We start from the raw sequence: 19,239 nt of genomic DNA, 5'->3' as shown, positions 1-19,239 counted from the left end.
ATGGAACTGACGACCTCTATAACTCAAGAGCTGAATATGAGCTTTATAGATTACAAGCCCACCATTACGAGCAAGGTGCTTATTGGTAGCCCAGTTGAGGCAACAAGGAGCAATGATATCCATTCCTGCAATCAGAGACAGCAAACAGGCCACTTAGTCAGGGACCCATAAGGCATTGCACAATTCATTGCCACCTACTATAGTAAGCTGTATAGAGTAGAAACAACGAGAGAAGAGGCCCGAGAGAACAGATTCTTTGACACCATAAAACTACCCTGTCTTAATAATGACGACAATCTTCTACAAAAGAACAAATAGCGCTTGCCTTCGAATCTTCCCTGCAGCACAGTCCCTGGGGAGGATGGTTAACCCGTAGAATTCCATAAATGGGCTAAAGACGATCTTGTAAACACCTTCTAGTAAATCTTTAAGGAATCGGACAAAACTGGCAGTTTAGCGCCGCTCTCTAATAAGGCTTTGATTGCTTTTCTCCCAAAACCCAAGGAAGACTTGTTGCAGTGTGGGAGAAATAAAAGTATTTTTCCCCTGTGCGCCACTTTTAGCCTTCCCTGGGGAGGCATCAGAATCTGATGCCATCCCAGGTTTACGAAACCTTGTAAATCTGGGGATGCGTCAGAATCTATGGGTGTTGCGTGGTAACACCCACAGCAACGCCCATGGAACGCCCTTTCAGCAGACTAATGCGTAAAAAAGGGGCATATTTACGAGGCCATGAATAGCCATGCAGGGTGGCTTTGCGTGGCCTTGTAAATATGGGCCAGCACACTGTGCCACTGGGATGTCAGAAACAGTGCCGCTCCGGTGGCGCAAGGAGCCTCCCCACCACATATGCTTTCTCCTTCCTACGACACCAGGGGGTCTATATACACTTAGATTTAATGCTGTGTTTGTTTCACAAAAGTGACACAAAACGACGCTAAATCTTTTTCACTTATTTACTTCCCTATTTTACGCTTGAAAATCACAAGAAAGTAACACAAAGCAGCACTATGCGCTGCTTTGCTTTACTTAGCACCAAGGGTGCATACCATGAGTGGTGCATGGGCGTTCCCATGCAAACACCCAAGGTTTCTGTTGCTAAGGCCTAAAAAGGTTTAGCATCAGAAAATTGCGCCCATTTCAGATAGGCGCTATGAAGGAGAAATGCTTTTTTTCTCGCACTATGCATGTGTGCTGCAATGTACAGCACACATACAACGTGGGAAAATGGTTAAAGTGAGTTAAAGTGAGTCTGTGCATCGTATTTTGTTCTGGCAGTATATCCTTCCAGTACAAAGCCTATGCTAGACTCATGGAAACACCCTTGCACTATAGTGCAAAGGTGTGTCCGTGGCGCAATGTCTCTCATTTCTGCGCCAGCGTTAGGGAGAGGGGAGGGGCGTGCCATACTTCAGTAAATATGGCGCTCTCCTGCTCTCACCTTCTCACTCAGTGCAGCATTTGCGGCTGCTGCGCTGTGTACACACTGACAAATCTGGCCCCAGGTGTGCAGGTGAAGGTAGGTGTTGTCCCGCTCAGTCCAGGCTGGGAACACCGAGGGTACAGAAGGATGAGCACTTCTTAGGTTTATACTCTCGCTTCTGTTCATCTGCCTACACGCTTTGATTTCTATGGCCACCCAGCTTCAATCGTTGTACAGCCTGTAGTGCCAAGGAAAGTTCCCTAGGCCAGAGCTATTATCAGCAGGAGTTTATGGGGTGTCCAGCTCCTGCACTGTCCGTTGGATTGACACTTGTAGTTTTATTGGTGTTTACATGTGTACTTGTTCGTGTTTTTACTTTGGTACCTATATCACCTTAGCCACAATTTTGTATAGGTACATCTACCTCACTATCTTTACACAGATGTAACATGTGCTCTTCTTTTGTACTGTTGATTGAAAATGTGTTCATTAAATATTCGTCAATGATACATATGTTGTTTTTATACACTTAGTAACATGCAGCACCCGGAGAAACTGCTGCATAAATTTGCATGCTGAATTTCACTCCTTATTCTGCCCCGGTAAGGTGTTCCAATCAGCACCATCCTCGATTTGACCTTGTCACGCTCGGGACTTTAAACGCAAGAGAATACGTGAAACTTCAGCTCTACCCACTGGACATGTGTGTCGAAACATTTAATTTAACCAACCTAAGAATTGATTTTTCACACTTTTAATGTGAATACTGTAAAATTATCAACAAGGCCATTTATTTGATCTAACAGAAGGACTTATTTTGATTCCAGTTGTACACGTGGGTTTTCCCTGTCTCCTCCTATATCCAATACTTTTACTTCCTATATGTCCTAAAACAATCATAGTACCAGTGGTGCTTTCTGCTCTGTCAGTCTGTAACGGAAGCAGCCTCTGTAATACAATTGCTGGGTTTTGAGCTGTGGGAAAGTATTAATGCCTGCACGGTACATTATTCTTACGGTAATGTATTTTCATAAAATGCAATGCCACCGATTATTTCTGCCTTTGTTTGATTTTCTATAACACGTTCCAAATTCAACCACTTAATTTTCTTTGCATGTATCCTATAAGTGCTAGGCCACATGCGCATTAGCTCATAACACTGGACTTTAATATGACGTGTAACACCTCATTCTGGTAAAACGTACCATTGTGATTTTCATACCATACCTCACCATGTTTGGCCAGAGAACATTATTTTCATTATCCACATCAATTATTGGATAACCACATACACTGCTGTAGTCTTTTGTCTTCAAATGATTTAGAAATCAATCTATCACTACGATTTTGCATTTTTGTGAGAGTCATCATTGATGTAGTTATTAAAATGGTGACCTTAAAATCATTCTTCATGAAAATAATATTGAAAGCCTTTCCTGGTGAGTTAACCCAATGAAACCCGACATTCCCCAGGAATAGACCCCATTAAAAAATTGCTATTGGTGCCCCAATATGTCAAAATATGCCTCCATTGTGCCAGGGCCAGTATTTTACCATGGGTCCCCCCTCCCTATCCCATAGATGTCCCCTTATATAAAAAATAAAATAAAATATTGCAGTGCCAGAATTTTGCAACTTATACTGTCCATATACCATATGGGACCCTTATGATAAAAATTACCTCAGTACGTCATGGTAGCCACCCTCCAGTAAATCACATTGTCCATCTTTATGCCGAGATTTAATTCTATTGTGTTATTTCTATCATTTTGCCACTGGTGTTCACATGCCAAGAATTTCCTCAGGTATGCCAGTATATTTCCACAGCTGCCCTCTAATAAGGTACCAGTGTTTTACCATTGGTGTCCTTTATGCCAAGAACTACCCCCAGTGTGCCAGTATTTTGTAGTGGGTGCTTGTTATGCTAAGAATTGCCTCAAGTAAGCCAGCAACAGTATTTTCCCCCGGAGCGTCTCTATAAGACTTAGGTGGTTTCTTAGTCCGATTTCTACTATAACCGGATATAATTTCATTAAATTCCAATGTGTGTTGTGGATTTTTGGTATGAATCTGACCAGGCTCTGAAAATGAACCTATGGTATCACCCTTCTTCGGGTTGGGTTTAAACTGAAATACAAGTTAATTTCTGTTCTTCTCACTTTCTCTTTAGATCCATTAAAAACTGAGTTATGGTTCCTGATCAAAAGCGTAAAACCACTGAAATTTGCTAGTTATGGTTATACGCACACAAAACACGATACAACTGTTGCCATGCTGAAAACATCAATTTGCCAAGGACATAAAAACAAAAAATATAGACATTAAGAAAGCAACATTGAATATCGCGGGCTGTGAAAGTTATATATAGCATGCGTTGAGTGCGATGGTGACCATACGTTGCAAATGTCTGTGGCTTTACATACTTGACTTGGACCATACCTTGGTTTTTAACTGTTTATTCGGTCTATATATATATATATATATATATATATATATATATATATATATATATATGTAGTGAGCAGCAAAATATATATATATATATATATAAATATATATATAAATGTATATATATATATATATATTCTCACTGAAAAAACCATAGGTTTCACACCAGTTATAGTTAGGTGGAAATTTTACTCGCATAAAACCATTGAAATTCCCACGTTATAGTTAGTTGGACTCACTATAACTTGCGCGTGCAATGCACTGCTGATGACGTCACATATTACATCACTCATGACATGGTCAGTGACATCACTCATGACATCACTGATGACATCTCAAATGACATCACTGATGACAACATCCTTGTGACAAAGTGGCAGACCTCCTATCAGCATAAAATAACCTTTGACACACACATTCAAAAATAGAAACTAACATTTTCTTAAAAAAGGAGAAACCAATACCAATTACAACAACTTATTAGGCAACCAACATCTACATACACATCCACTCATTCACCAACAGTTCTATATAGTCACTCATGCACGTACTTACTCATCATATGTACTCATACACCTATACATCCTGTTACACACTAATACTCATCCATATAGTTACTCACACACAAATTCACACATGCAAATAAACTATCAAAAAACCATTTACTTGATTATACTGCTATATACACACCACTACACATACTTCTACAGAAACGGAAACATATTTACTCTCTTAAACAATCAATTATAAAAACACATACTCACTAACCCACCCATACACACAATCATCCACCCATACAGTCTTGCACACATGCTGTCTTCAAAATACATACAAATAGTGAGTCACTCATTCATGCATCTCTGCTCTAAGTAATATCCCCCACCGAACCATACAGACGCTGATACTGATACTCAAAAAAACAACTAATAACCCATATATACACTCAAGTAGCTACTCACCAACCCATGCAGCCACTTATACACAAAGTGAGACACAGATACAGATATTTAAATATTTAAACATTACTCGCTAATATATGTATTCACTAAGATACATTTAATAAGTCAGTTAACCAATCAATATATACCCCTCATTTTGTTCCTTTTCAAATTAAATGTATTAAGTGTTACCACTTTATTCCAATCAAGATGACTTCAGGTGTGCCATACTTTTGTCATAAGTAAGACTGTTAGCGTTCTAGTTGTTCTTTAGAACAGTCTGGGACATTCTGTCATTGGGCTATAGTTGGGCTACATCTGGCTGATATTTGGGCTACATTTGTTTTTTTTGTCTCTGGTGGCCATCTTTGGGGTTACATTGGGCTACATTGGGCTACATTTGGGCTCTAACACATATATAGCCCAATGTAGCCCAATATATATTTTTTCAAAGTTAATTTTCGTAAAAACCACTGGAGCATATATCTTGAGACATAGCAAAGGCACATCGGGGTACCAGTCCCTACAATTTTGCCAAGTTTGGTGGAAATCCATTCAGCCGTTCGGGCTAAAAGTGAGTTCAACCGCCCTATGGAAATTAATAATAATAAAGGGGTTTATAGAGTGCGTGGTGACGCCATCCCGGCGTATCCCCGCGCTGTGGAGAGAGACAGACGTGAAGAAAAGGGCTGGAGACCTAAAGAGTATACAGGTAAGTCTTTAATAGTTTCCTAAATTTAGTTTCAGTGTCCGCTAGCCTGATATTAATAGGAAGAGAATTCCATTTGTTGGCCGCTAACACACGAAAGGAGCGTCCTCCCATTCTGGCTTTTTTTATCCGGGGGATTTTTAGTAGGCCAGCTCCCCCAGAGCGAAGTGTTCTGTTAGGCTCATAGGGAATGGCTAGATCCGTCAGATAGGAGGGGGCTTTGTGCGAGGTGATCTTATAGCACACCAAGAGTGCTTTGAATAAGATCCTCTTTTTTATTGGTAGCCAATGTAGAGCAGCCAGGGTGGGTTTAGAGGCTGCTCTTTTGGGTAATCTGAGGACTAGTCGAGCTGCCGTGTTTTGTAGAACCTGCAATCTCCTGATGTTCTTTTCCGTAGTTCCAAGAAGTAATACATTGCCGTAGTCTAACCTAGAGGTCACTAGGGCTTGGGTCATAGTTCGTCTGGCTTCTAAAGGAAGGAGGTCCAGCGTGCGATTAAGGGCGAAGCATTTCCCTACTACTTTGTGAATGTGATCATCAAAAGAAAGTTTAGGATCAACCCATATACCTAAATTCTTTGCTGCCTTAAACGGGGTGGGTAAGGGACCAAGACAAGATGGCCACCATTCTTTAGTCCAGCTAGCATCATTACCTCCTATTATCACAACCTCCGTTTTGGAGCCATTTAGTTTCAAGCAGTGTTGGTTCATCCAACCTGCAAGATCCTGCATGCAGGTTTTGCATGCAGGTTTTGAAGTTGGCAGCTGCTCGGGTGGGAGCTAGGGAAAACACGTTTTGGGACCCCCCTTTTATCTCGGCCCCCGCTTGACGGGAAGGAGCGGAGCGCAGCGAGGCAAAGTTAAGGAAAATTACAGGCAGATCCCTCATTCGGCGCCAAAGTTATTCCCAATAGAATGTTGCGGATTTCCTATGGAAAACGATTCTAACTATAACTACCTACTGGCGACCGCCAGTAGGTAATATTTTGCTGCTCACTACCTTCTTAGTTGAGACACATTTTTGAGAAAGGTTTGTTTAATCCGAAATGCGTCAGAGTGGTTGGAACTGACACTGCAATAAAGAAAGATGTGTACACACGACCACCTGGAGTGCTTGCTGTGATCTTGTAAATATATATGTGTGTATATATATATATATATATATATATATATATATATAGATATATAGATATATAGATATATAGATATATAGATATATATATCTATATATATATATATATATATAGATATATATATAGTGCCGGAATCTGTTGACGTATGAATGAAACTCCGTATTGCGTCAAATTCCAAGATACTCACTTTAGGCATTTTTCCATTTATTTATATTTTTTATGGGTAGATGGTTTTATGCATTTTAATTGACGTATTTCACACAGACTTTTACAGTGTCCCGGTTTGACTGGTTTTTGATTCCTATTACCATTGTGTAATTACAAATTGGGTAACATCTTGGCTTCGTTTGTCTATCTCCATTTCTTACAAGAGGGGTTTCTTGGGATCATTAGCTTGGGGGGCTCTCCAGGTGGGGATTCAAATTTCAAAGCTTTATTCGACAGCAAGTCATAAAAGCAATTCATAGAATCCAGTAGTATTATAATGATCTCAATGCATAATGCTATGAATGAAATAACTTGCTACTTTCTCTCTAGGAACATCTTTTGGCATTTTTTGGCACACCCATTTTTAGCCCAGTTTGGGTTTTTGTAATTCTTCAGCACTTCGCACTTTATTCACTTCCTTTGGGCCGTTAACCGTAGGTAGGGCAAAGTTTGCTTAGCAAATGTATGGGGTATATACTTATGACCAAGATGTCAAATGTAATTATTTCATCCTGTGGCAGTGTTATATTGATGAGATAGTGAGACTAGACAAAGTCTGGAATCATCCCCTGCGGGCACACATTTAATCGTCTTCTAATGAGGAAGACTTCCGGTTTGAGGTTTTTCTCAAATATTCATTTTATTTCATGTTGTCTTTTTGAAAACTTTTTTCAGATACCGAACCAACCTTTGAGCTGTGCATCCATCCAATATCAGTAGAGCAGTGTTATATTGGGCATTGATCATCTCTGTATTTGTACTGTGATTCATTGTTATGATTTCGAGTATTTATACTGTAATTATATATTTTATATTAATAATATATTCTTTAGATTGTAATGAATTGGGTTACATGAGGAGAGTATTTGCACTGTCATTTACCTTATTGCTGCTGCTATCAATACAACTTGCTATGCTATGTGCGTTGCCAGTGCCCTATAGTGAACTACAAATAGGATTTCTTCTATGTTCACTCTTAGTTGGGTGTCGGCCCATCACATGACCTTCTGGGTGGGTTTTAAATACTTGTTGTAGAGCACAATGGCGTTTATGTGAGCAAGGCGACTGGGATCGCTGGAATGCGTCTTTACGAATTGCACTGATTAAAGAATAAAAAACTTTGCATTGCACCAGCAACCAGCGTTTGAAAGTGTCTGTTACTCTCCTGACGGTGCTCGTCACAGCATTTGGAGTGTTATATATATATATATATATATCCTCCCGGCGCTGCTGGCTACATTCACCACTCGGGGTCGGTGCGAGTTGCGGGTGCCGGAACCCGTTGAAGTATGAATGAAACTTTGTATTGCGTCAAATACAAAGATACTCACACACCAAGGACAATTATACGATTTAGGGGCATATTCACAAGGAGCTATTGCCTAATTTACGGCACTTTTGCGCAGCCAAAGTCACGATAAATTTACCCCACCATTCACAAGCAGGTGCTAACAGCCCACAGCACCAGTTTACCCGCGACAGCAGCTGCTACAACATCGCAACAGAGGACCCCCGCAACTATCGCTAATGAGATGCAGAGTAGGCATTCCTGTGACAAAACCTGCAACAACACCACACCTCAACATTCACAACAACCAGCCAGATCGGCGATAAGATCACAAAACACGCGATAAGGCGCATTAGCAGCAGGAATTTTACATCTGCTCTGACATAGTGTAAAGTCGGACGGCAGCCTGCACCACAATAGGGAGCACAGCCCAGGGCGTCAGCAGAAGTGCAACAGATGCCATGGAGCAACTTAACATGCTGCACGGACACCCAAGAGGGCCACAACACCCACCCAGCACCCCCTCCCCCCCCCCGGACCACCACAGAGGCAGCGCAGACAAAGACAGTGACCCCCCTAGGAAACGCACCTGCCTCACAGGCACAACATCTGACAATGTCACTGTCCACTACAGGATGAAAGGAACAACCATCCTATGCATCCCGGCCGTCATCGACAAACAAGTACACAGCATCAACACAGCGGAAAACCAACATCTGGTATCCAATGTCCAAGTGGTTGCCAACACCAGACATTCTGTGCGGGTTGGCTTACACTCACCCCACACACATCCAGCACAGGCGTCACTGTTCATGTGGCCCTGCCAATAAAGGGGCCAGGCGCATGTGCCCGTAGCCAGTTCAATATGTTCTCTGTGTGTGTCCCTGTGGTCTTGTAGTATGCATGTGGGCCCTGGGCCCTAAGACTTTACATTGTGCAGTGTACATCAATTGCAGACATGTCACTGGACACAGAGGGTTGGTGCTTGGACATGTGGCTTTGTCATCACCTACTCAGTTCGTGAGAGGATTGGCCAGTGCCATCGTACGCACAGCCAACATGGGTGTGTGACTGCTAATTGCGCGCCCCTGGGCGTGGTTCTGTGCTGTGAATGTGCATCTGCATGTGTCTCTATGGCAGCATGGGTCTCCTTAGTGGGGTGTGGGTTGGCCCTGATGGGTGATAGACCCCTACGTATGTGTCCTGATCCGCATTCCATGGGTTCGGCTCCCAACCGCACCTGTTGGGCCACCTCCTTTTGGCGTGATGACACATGGCATTGGGGGCCATGTGTGGGTGAGTGAAGTGTCGTGAGCCAGCTGTGCTTGCTGGTGCTTCTTGCTGTGTGGTCTGTTGCAGGCTCGGTGTTCCCCCCCTGAGTTGCTTGGCTGGCCGGGTCCTGATTAGGGGTTGCGTGAGATATCTGTTAAAATCTAGATTGCGACTTAAACACTATCGGCGCCATCTTGTCCCTTTTCAGGCTCATATGTGCACGTAAGCAGCAGCCATTTTGAATGCCATGGCTTCTCTGCCCACTGCCGATAGCCAGCGCGTCTCTCTCTCTCTCGACCTCGCAAACATCCCCCGCGCACTGACAGCCCCCGCTCTCACACGCTCGGGCCATAAACCACCCCCTTCAGCGCGACCCTGCCTCGGTGCCACATCCCGTACCCGGCTAACACCTCCCTCCGTCCCTTTCATGATCACACATCCTTTGATGAACCCCCATCCTCTGTGCTCGATTGTCCGGCCCGATCCCAGGCCGTCACCTAGCCCTGCGGATGCAGTTTATTGCCCATACAGTAGGCAGCTGCCCGTCTTCAAAGGATCTAAGACTAATCGAAACCCCCCACCCCATGAGATCCGATCAGCCGCACACATTCCGGGAATCGACGGAATATCCAGCTGCGCGACAGTCATCACCTGCTGAGATCGGGGTGGGGACTTCTACTGTAAATGTGTGTGGGAACGGGCTTGGAGCGGGGATTCCAAGGATGTCTTTCCGTACTTCAAAGCATTGACAAGAATATGTTTCATGTAATAAAGCCATAAACTTGTGTATAAGAGGCCAGGCCTCAGAGATGCGGTTAGAGCACCTCGAGAAGATACCCTGTTGTCTGATTTGACGTGTTCTGCTCCGTCGGAATAAACCTCTGTTTCCTGCCTTCCAGTCTCCAGCGCCTGCCTCTTTTGTTTGATAATTTCGAGTGGTATGAGAGGCGACTAACGCCGGGCAATACTTAGATATTATCGATTGAAATCTGCCTCACCTTTTACAATTGGCGACCCAAACGTGGGGCCCATCAGCGACACGTGGATCCAGTGGGAGAGGTCCCGACGACAGAGTGAACGACTGCAACGATCGGGAAGTGCACCTGCCCGATAGACCCTCGTCTGGCAGCCGATCATCCGAACTTCACCGGTTCCGAGCAGACCTCTCTCGAATGATCTACGGTCCTGACTGGGAACCATCAGGAGTGCCACGGCGATTACGGAGAATAGAGGACGATCAGGCGCTTGAAGCGGAAGACGAGAAACTGTCCTTGCGGTCCGGGTAAGGTCGTGTAAACACGACAAATTGCGAAACGATTGTCTGACTGTCTGAAAATACTAGTATTACTCACTGATTGTTTTTGAGATATTCTCTGCCTGCAAACGGGGAAGAATATAAATATTCTCTCTTCCTTTGCAGATAGTGAAGGATAGGTAACGCGGACCTTTGTCCCCCTCTGTAATCTGTCGTGCCTATTTTTCTCCCCACTGACTGATTGATTGTTCGAACATTGGTTGTTCGAAGCTGGTTCTTTTTGAGGTATTCTCTGTTTGTAAATAACGTAGAATAGAAATATTCTGTCTAGTCTTTGCAAGTAGTGAAAAGATAGGTAGTGCGGACCTTTGTCCCCCTCTGTAATCTGTCATGCCTATCTTCTCCCCACTGATTGGTAGTTGGTTCAGCCCGGACCGCTTATTAGAGATGAACCATCCAGCTCCACTGGAAGGCACCCCTAATAAGGACATGTTCACTAAATATGGACTAGTCGCCATAGTTTATAGTAAACTATGGCATAAATATACAAGGAAGGATCAGGAAAGTCAGTGGCCACTGATAGGATCCTTTGATGACGATAAAATAAACGTGCTGGAAACAGCCCTTCGTAGCAATAAGACGACGCCCACTATGCTTGATAGTCTCGGCATGTTGCGCAAAGAAGCAGAGCAACGGAAAAAGAGAAACAAAGTCAGATTAGAGAAAGAGCTACGAGAAGCAGCTCACCTAGCTGCTAGAAAGTTAGAGGAAGAGATAAAGGAGAGAGAAAAGCCAAACAGAAGCAAGAGTCCGAAACATCGGGCCAGTGTCCCGTTAGAACACCCTCTACGCTCTACCCTGAGATACCCTCGAAACAACGAGCGAACGATGATTTATTACTAGGTCCCCCAATCATCTACATGCCTCCCCCATACGCCCCTTCCCAAACCTTAGTACAAAACCCGCAGCCCCCAAGTACGGGTGAGAATAGCGCCAGGACCTCGGTCCTCACGGCCTCCGCGCCGGACGAACCCCTTGTACTCAACGTAGCGCAAACTGTAACACTAGATGACCCTGAAACTAGAAGGAAAGATTCCACTAGAATGAACCGATTGAGCAAAGATGAACGAGTAGGGATCGATAAGATAGTGAAGACACTAGTGGAACGAAAAGAGAGTGAGGAATACGTAACAGATATGTACAATTCATATGCCAATAGCCACAGACGACACTTTGTTGTGCGATTTTGTTATCACACCCTCAATGCCTATGAAGATCGATACCAAGATAAAGGTCCTGAGAGGTTAACGACTCTCTATAGGAAAGTTGACATTGGGGATGAAGGCGAGTGTGATGTGACGAACCTCTTCACGCGTACGCTTGAAGTCTTCCGCCACCTCACTGAACAGAGACTAGAAACTAGCGCTACGACTCCTGTAGCGACCGAACCCCAAGCAGAAAAGGCTAACACAATGATGCCTATAAAGGAGGCCGCTCCCTACTGGGTTCCCCCAAGAGGGCAGGGAACGCATGATGACATTAACCACCAAGATGCAAGAGGGAGAGTAGTTTATAACTGGGTCTACCAACCATGGGATCGGCAAGACATCCTGACTTTCCGAAAATCCTTGCCTGATTTACGAAAGAACCCCACCGCCTTCTATACTGAATTAGGCACAGCCTTGGGTTCGACGATTATGACCCTAGCGGACATCGATTTGTTTTTCAGGCTATGTTTGCCAGCTGATGTGTGGAAGCAAATCCGGAAAGTCGACCACCTTGAGCTGTTCGGACATACCTGGTCCCAACTCGATGGCATAGATAGGCAACGAGAACCCGGACAGAAACCTTTAAAATCCATTCTAGACCTCCCGGACAAAATCGTCCAGAAATTGAAAACCCTGATCCCAGAGAAGAAGGTGGATTGGTCGATAGTAACGGCCTGCCGCCAGAAACCCCAGGAAGACGAATCAGAATACTTCTCCCGGTTTGAAACGGTGTTCTCCAAATACAGTGGCCAGGACATGACCACTGCGACCGGACATCATCTGTTTGTCCAGAATTATGTCAAAGGTCTGTCGCAGGAAGTCTCACAGAAACTACAGACTAGTGAGAGTAGTTGGGCAGCCTCCAAACCCGCGGCTATCCTTCAGATGGCCCAGTACTACGAGCATCAAAAGAATGAGAACGATAGGGTGACTGAGAAAAAGAAAAAGGACCTGAAGGAAAGGGTGATGATTGTTCAATTGCAAGGGGTGACTAGTGGAAGGGAACAGTACAGAGGAAGCTACCAATCGAATGCTCCTAGAAATCCACCCCCTAGAGACCGTACATCCACACCCCACGCTGGACGTACAGACATCGACGAGAACCAGTGTGCGTTTTGCAAAGGATTTGGTCATTGGAAATCCCAGTGTCCGGTTCGGCTAGAAGCAATCAAACATAGGGACACAAGAGACGTAGCGAGTGAGCCAAGAAATAGAGGACAGGGACGAGGGAACACAAGCGACACCAACAACGACAGACCAGGCAGACCGAATACGTTTGACCGTCCCCGACAGAACCAGTACCAACAGTCTGACTACGACAATGCCCACGACTTCGCATAGGACCGCCAAGGGCAAGGGAGGGATCCAGTCGAGCTCCATGTTGACCAGCAAGGTCCTTATGTCACTGCTAAGGTCCTGGGTACGAAGTCTCCATTTTTGGTAGACACTGGCGCAACACGTAGCGCGTTATCTAAACGACTGATTCCGAGGGCACCCTTGTCTGGCTCACATGTGACATCGATAGGTTTTGATGGAACGCCCTCCACCAACCCCTTGTCCACACTGATCTCCTTTGACTTGGAAAATAACACCACCAACACAACGTTTTTACTCTCATCCAACACCCCCCATGCCATTATGGGACTTGATTTATTGAAACATTTCCGAGCTACTATTAGGTGTTCACAAGATGGGGTTCGAGTCATTCTGTACGACAACCCGATTATGCTCAGATCCTATCCCCCTCCACGCATGTTTTTCATCACTGACGCTGACTTGTCCCTACTCGACACTCTACCTCTGTACCTGTGGGCAAAGACTGACTCGGACGTAGGACGCATGATGATTGACCCTGTACATATAACTATTCGACAGGACTCAATGCTCCCAAAACTTCCACAATATCGGATATCGCCCGAGGGCGAGAAGGCATTGGTAAAGATCATCCAGTCCCTGATAGATGCAGGAGTGGTAGAGGAAGTAGTTAGCAATGTTTGCAACAGCCCCATCCTACCCATTGTAAAGAAACAGGGTGAGGGAGATGAGAAGGCGTAGCGCTTCATCATCGACCTACGAGAGGTCAACAAAGTAGTTGTACCCCAGTACACCGTAGTCTCAGACATCACCACCATTCTGACTCTGATTCCTTCCACTGCCACCACCTTCACGGTAATCGACTTCAAGAACGCATTCTTCTCCATTCCCATCCACCCAGACAGCCGCTACCTTTTCGGCTTCACCTTAAAATCCCGCTCATATAGATTTTGTAGAGCACCCTAAGGCTATACTGAAAGTCCCAGCATCTACAGCCAGGCCCTCAAGAGACAGCTGGACGCAGTCCAGTTACCGGATGGAGTGGTGTTGATACAGTACGTCGATGATATCCTTTTGGCGGCCTATACCACTTCGCTTGCAGTCACTGCCACCATCCAACTCCTGCACTTCCTCGCGGAGAATGGCCACAAGGTCTCCAAAAAGAAGTTGCAATTTTGCCAACCCCAGGTCACTTACCTAGGCCATCTCCTGTCCAAAGACGGGAGGAAACTTACACCCGATCGAATTCAGACCATCCTAGAAACCCCTGTCCCTAAGACCCAGAAACAAGTCCGCTTCCTAGTAGGCCTCACCTCCTTCTGTCGACAGTGGTTACCAAATTTCAGCCTCATTGTGAAACCCCTACTTTCCCTGCTGGCCAAAGATGTCCCCTTCCCGCTCCCTTGGACCCCCGAGTGCCAATCCTCCTTCAAAGAACTACGAGACGCCCTTTGTTCTGCACCAGTCCTAGGAACCCCTGATTACACAAAGCCCTTCTCCCTCTACACTCACGAAAGGGAGGGGTGTGCTTTGTCTGTCCTGACTCAGTCCATTGGCCCCAAGCAACGCCCATGTGCCTACTTCTCTGCCACTCTTGACCCCGTAGCCAGAGCTTTGCCTGCCTGCCTTCGAGCTGTAGCTGCCGCTGCTATCTCTATCTGACAGATTGAGGGGATCGTACTCTCGAACTCCCTTACGGTGTTAGTGCCCCATGCGGTTGACACCCTCCTAAATCAGACTAAGACGCAGCATCTGACTAGTGCACGACTGACTGGGTACGAACTGACTCTGCTTGCGCCCCACATCACACTGAAAAGATGCACCACTCTAAATCCAGCCACTTTGTTGCCCCTACCTGAGAATGACCCCAATGTGCCCCCGATACATGACTGTGTGACCCTAACGGACGAACAGACCAGGAGTAGGGTTGACCTCCGAGACACTTCTTTTCCAGATCCTGACGGAGAGCTATGGGTAGATGGCTCCTGTATCAAACTCCCCGATGGCACTACCTCAGCTGCTTATGCAGTTACCACAGCCCGAACTGTAGTTGAGACCGCCCGCATCACACAACGATCTGCACAGGCAGCGGAACTGATTGCCCTCACACGAGCATGTATCCTAGCAGCCGGGACGACAGCGAATATTTACACAGACAGCCAGTATGCCTTTGGGGTGGTTCATCATTTTGGGCTCTTGTGGAAGGAGAGGGGATTCCTGACCTCACACGGCACACCCATCCTACACGGAGATCTAGTCTCCGCTCTGACTGAAGCAGTCCTCCTCCCCAAACAACTTGCTGTAATCAAATGCCAGGCACACAAAAAGGTTACGGACATCATTGGGCAGGGGAATGCACTGGCCAACATCACTGCCCGGACCACATCGGAGAATAGGACAGCGACACGCATGTATGTGACCAGGTCACAAACAGAAAAATGGAAGGACGCTAGGGAAACTATTAGGGACATCCAGATGGCAAGCTCACCCCACGAACTGACTGAATGGGCACGGGTGGGACTGAAAGACGATGAAGGCTGCTGGCGGACAAAACACACGAACAAATGGTTGCTACCCAACTCATGCTTGATCCCCATACTGACCATGGCACACTCCCCTGCACACATAGGATCTGCCCCTATGGCCGAACTTGTCTCCAAAGTTTGGCACAATGACAAGATCACGGACTCAGCCAAACGCCTAGTCCAACAATGTCTGATATGCCTGCAACACAACCCTGGGAAAGGAACTGTCGTACCCCGGGGAGGGTTTGGGGTCCCCAATCATCCATTTGAAGTCCTGCAGATGGACTACATCCAACTAGAGAGATGCCAAGGTCTAAAGTATGTACTGGTTGTCGTGTGCGCATTTAGCAAGTGGGTGGAAGCCTATCCAACTCGCGACAACACTGCCATTGCTACTGCAAAGGTATTACTGAAAGAATTCTTCCCTCGCTACGGCCTTTGTCGAATTTTGTGGAGCGACAATGGCCCCCACTTCATAGCCGAGGTTATCCAACTCATCTTGAAGGGGTTGGGTGTAAAACAAAAGTTCCACGCGGTCTTCCACCCCCAATCTGCTGGGCTGGTTGAGCGACATAATGCCACGCTGAAGCTCAAACTAGCAAAGAAAGTGGCCACCACAGGACTGAAATAGCCAGACGCTCTCCCATTGGCATTGCTGTCAATGCGTTCCACCCACCCCCACCAAACACCACTTGACCCCTTACGAGGTCGTTTTTGGCCGGTCTATAAGCATCTGGTCTGCACCAAACCGACATCCATTCATGACGTCCCGGATGTCCTTAAGTCTGACTATTTGTACAATTTGACCAAAACACTGTCTATTATCCATCAACAGGTGCTGCAGGCCATCCCCGATGCTTCCAGGGGTCTCGGACACGACATCCAACCCGGTGATTTTGTGTTGGTCTGGAATTTCCAGCGAGCAAAGAGTCTGGAACCTCGGTGGACGGGCCCCTGGCAAGTCTTGATCACCACCCGAACAGCTCTTCGAGTGGAAGGGAAACGGAACTGGCTGCATGCACATCACTGCAAGAAAATCTCCTCAACCCTGACGACGACCGAAGACGTGGCCACCCAAGAAGAGCTTCTGAACAAAGACCGACCATCCCTGAGCTGTTACCCTGATACAGAGACACTTGAATTGGCAGAATTTCCCGATCCCCCAGTGCCATCCAGAGAAGGGTATAACCTGCGACGAAAGGAGGGAGCTTCGGCTAAGCAGACCACCGACTAAGTTACAATTCTCAGAACGGTGGCCTAACACTACTAAGGCTGCCAGGAGAGAAGCCAAACGAGGTTTGTGGTTCTGCCCGCTACCGAGACCCTTGAAAATGATGGAAGCACCCGACACGAAGATGATGGGAGCAACCGGATATCCGAAGACCCACTACAGAAACCCAAAGACTGACAGGTTACACAGCTCAAAGACTATTGCACTCTTTATCGCCCTTCTCTTTTGCCTCCTCCTCATGACCACCCTCTGGATTGTGGAAGAAAGCGCACCGGCTCATGAGATATTTCTAACCACTGCACAGTCTACCACCATGAAAGGACACCATCTGATCTCTCTTTCACCAAAACTCAGAGAACGACGTAAGGAGTTTTGGAACAACTCCTTCGTGCAGTTGCTGCATCAACACAACCTTGCCGCCAATGCCACAAATTGCTGGATCTGTGGGCTGTTACCACATGCCACTGGACATTCCATCCTCTTCATCCCTTCACCTTTCTCTGTTCATGGTTCCTGCCTTGCTTGGCTGATCCTCTTGCAGGAGAGTTACAGGGATAATGCCACCTCTGGAAAAACCATGTTGCACTTTTATCATGGAGTCTGGCTGAACAAAACAGGAGGAACTGCTGCTCCCTTCTGCCCTCTGACAACCAATGCCTCAGTTCACATGGACATTCCGGCCAAAGAACGGATTGAAATGCAGGTGTTCAACAACCCAGCCAGACCCACCTTCTCTTACCTCCAAAAACGAGCAGCTGCCACCCTGACTGTAGCCCTGTCTGTCGTCAACATCTCGGGCCTTGTATGCATCAAAGGTCTTGGGACACAGTTGGTGGGCCACAGCACTTGCCGCATCACCAGAACTTTGGACTCAACTAATCCACCCTCTTTCGTCACCTCTCCGAACATGTACTTTGTCTGTGGTACAAAAGCCTACACTTGGCTCCCAAAGGGTTGGAGAGGTACCTGCTACATTGCCTTCATCCTTCCTCCCACCTATGTGGCTCCAGCAAACCATCACCGACAAAAGCGAGCGAGAGACATTGAACAAGCCGACTCCACCGGAGCACAATTCCTGGATGCAATAAAAGGACTTGTTCCACTCTGGGGTCCGATGGCGAACAGCCGTGCCATCCGACATTTGACCCAGGCAGTCGAAACGACAATGAACATTACAGCTGGCATCCTCTCAAACAATACAGCCGAGCTTCAGGCGGTCCGCCTGGTGGCCCTTCAGAACTGCCTTGTTCTGGATGTGGTTCTAGCGGATCGTGGAGGAGCATGCCGTATCATTGGGTCCAGCTGCTGCACCTACATACCAGACAATTCGCCCTCAGTCTACAAAGCCATTGAACACCTCCATTGACTCTCATCAGAAGTTCATCAGGAACAAGAAGAATGGTCGCTTGGGAGTTGGTTCTGGAGTGCTGTAAAGGGCTGGGGGTGGAGGTTGTTTATGATCATATTGATACCGATTATCGTAATATGTGGACTCTGTCTGGGTGTTCAATGCTTGCCACCGCTGTGCTCACTTTTTGCTAACTGCATCTGCCCTAAGACTCTGGACTTTGAAACTGAACGCATGAAAGCATTGTATGATGTAGAGATCCGTAACATGATGGGGATAGACATAGACTGACAAGCTGGCTAGATATGTTGAAAAGGGAGGACTGTTCAAATCTAGATTGCGACTTAAACACTATTGGCGCCATCTTGTCCCTTTTCAGGCTCATATGTGCGCGTAAGCAGCAGCCATTTTCAATGCCATGGCTTCTCTGCCCACTGCCGATAGCCAGCGCGTCTCTCTCTCTCTCTCTCGACCTCGCAAACATCCCCTGCGCACTGACAGCCCCCGCTCTCACACGCTCGTGCCATAAACCACCCCCTTCAGCGCGACCCTGCCACGGAGCCACATCCCGTACCCGGCTAACACCTCCCTCCGTCCCTTTCATGATCACACATCCTTTGATGAACCCCCATCCTCTGTGCCCGATTGTTCGGCCCGATCCCAGGCCGTCACCTAGCCCTGCGGATGAAGTTTATTGCCCATACAGTAGGCAGCTGCCCCTCTTCAAAGGATCTAAGACTAATCGAAACCCCCCACCCCATGAGATCTGATCAGCCGCACACATTCCGGGAATCGACGGAATATCCAGCTGCGGACAGTCATCACCTGCTGAGATCGGGGTGGGGACTTCTACTGTAAATGTGTGTGGGAACGGGCTTGG

Source organism: Lissotriton helveticus, chromosome 3_1, assembly GCF_964261635.1.
Source record: "Lissotriton helveticus chromosome 3_1, aLisHel1.1, whole genome shotgun sequence".
Lineage (NCBI taxonomy): Eukaryota > Metazoa > Chordata > Amphibia > Caudata > Salamandridae > Lissotriton > Lissotriton helveticus.
Note: the sequence above shows the minus strand (reverse complement) of the source record.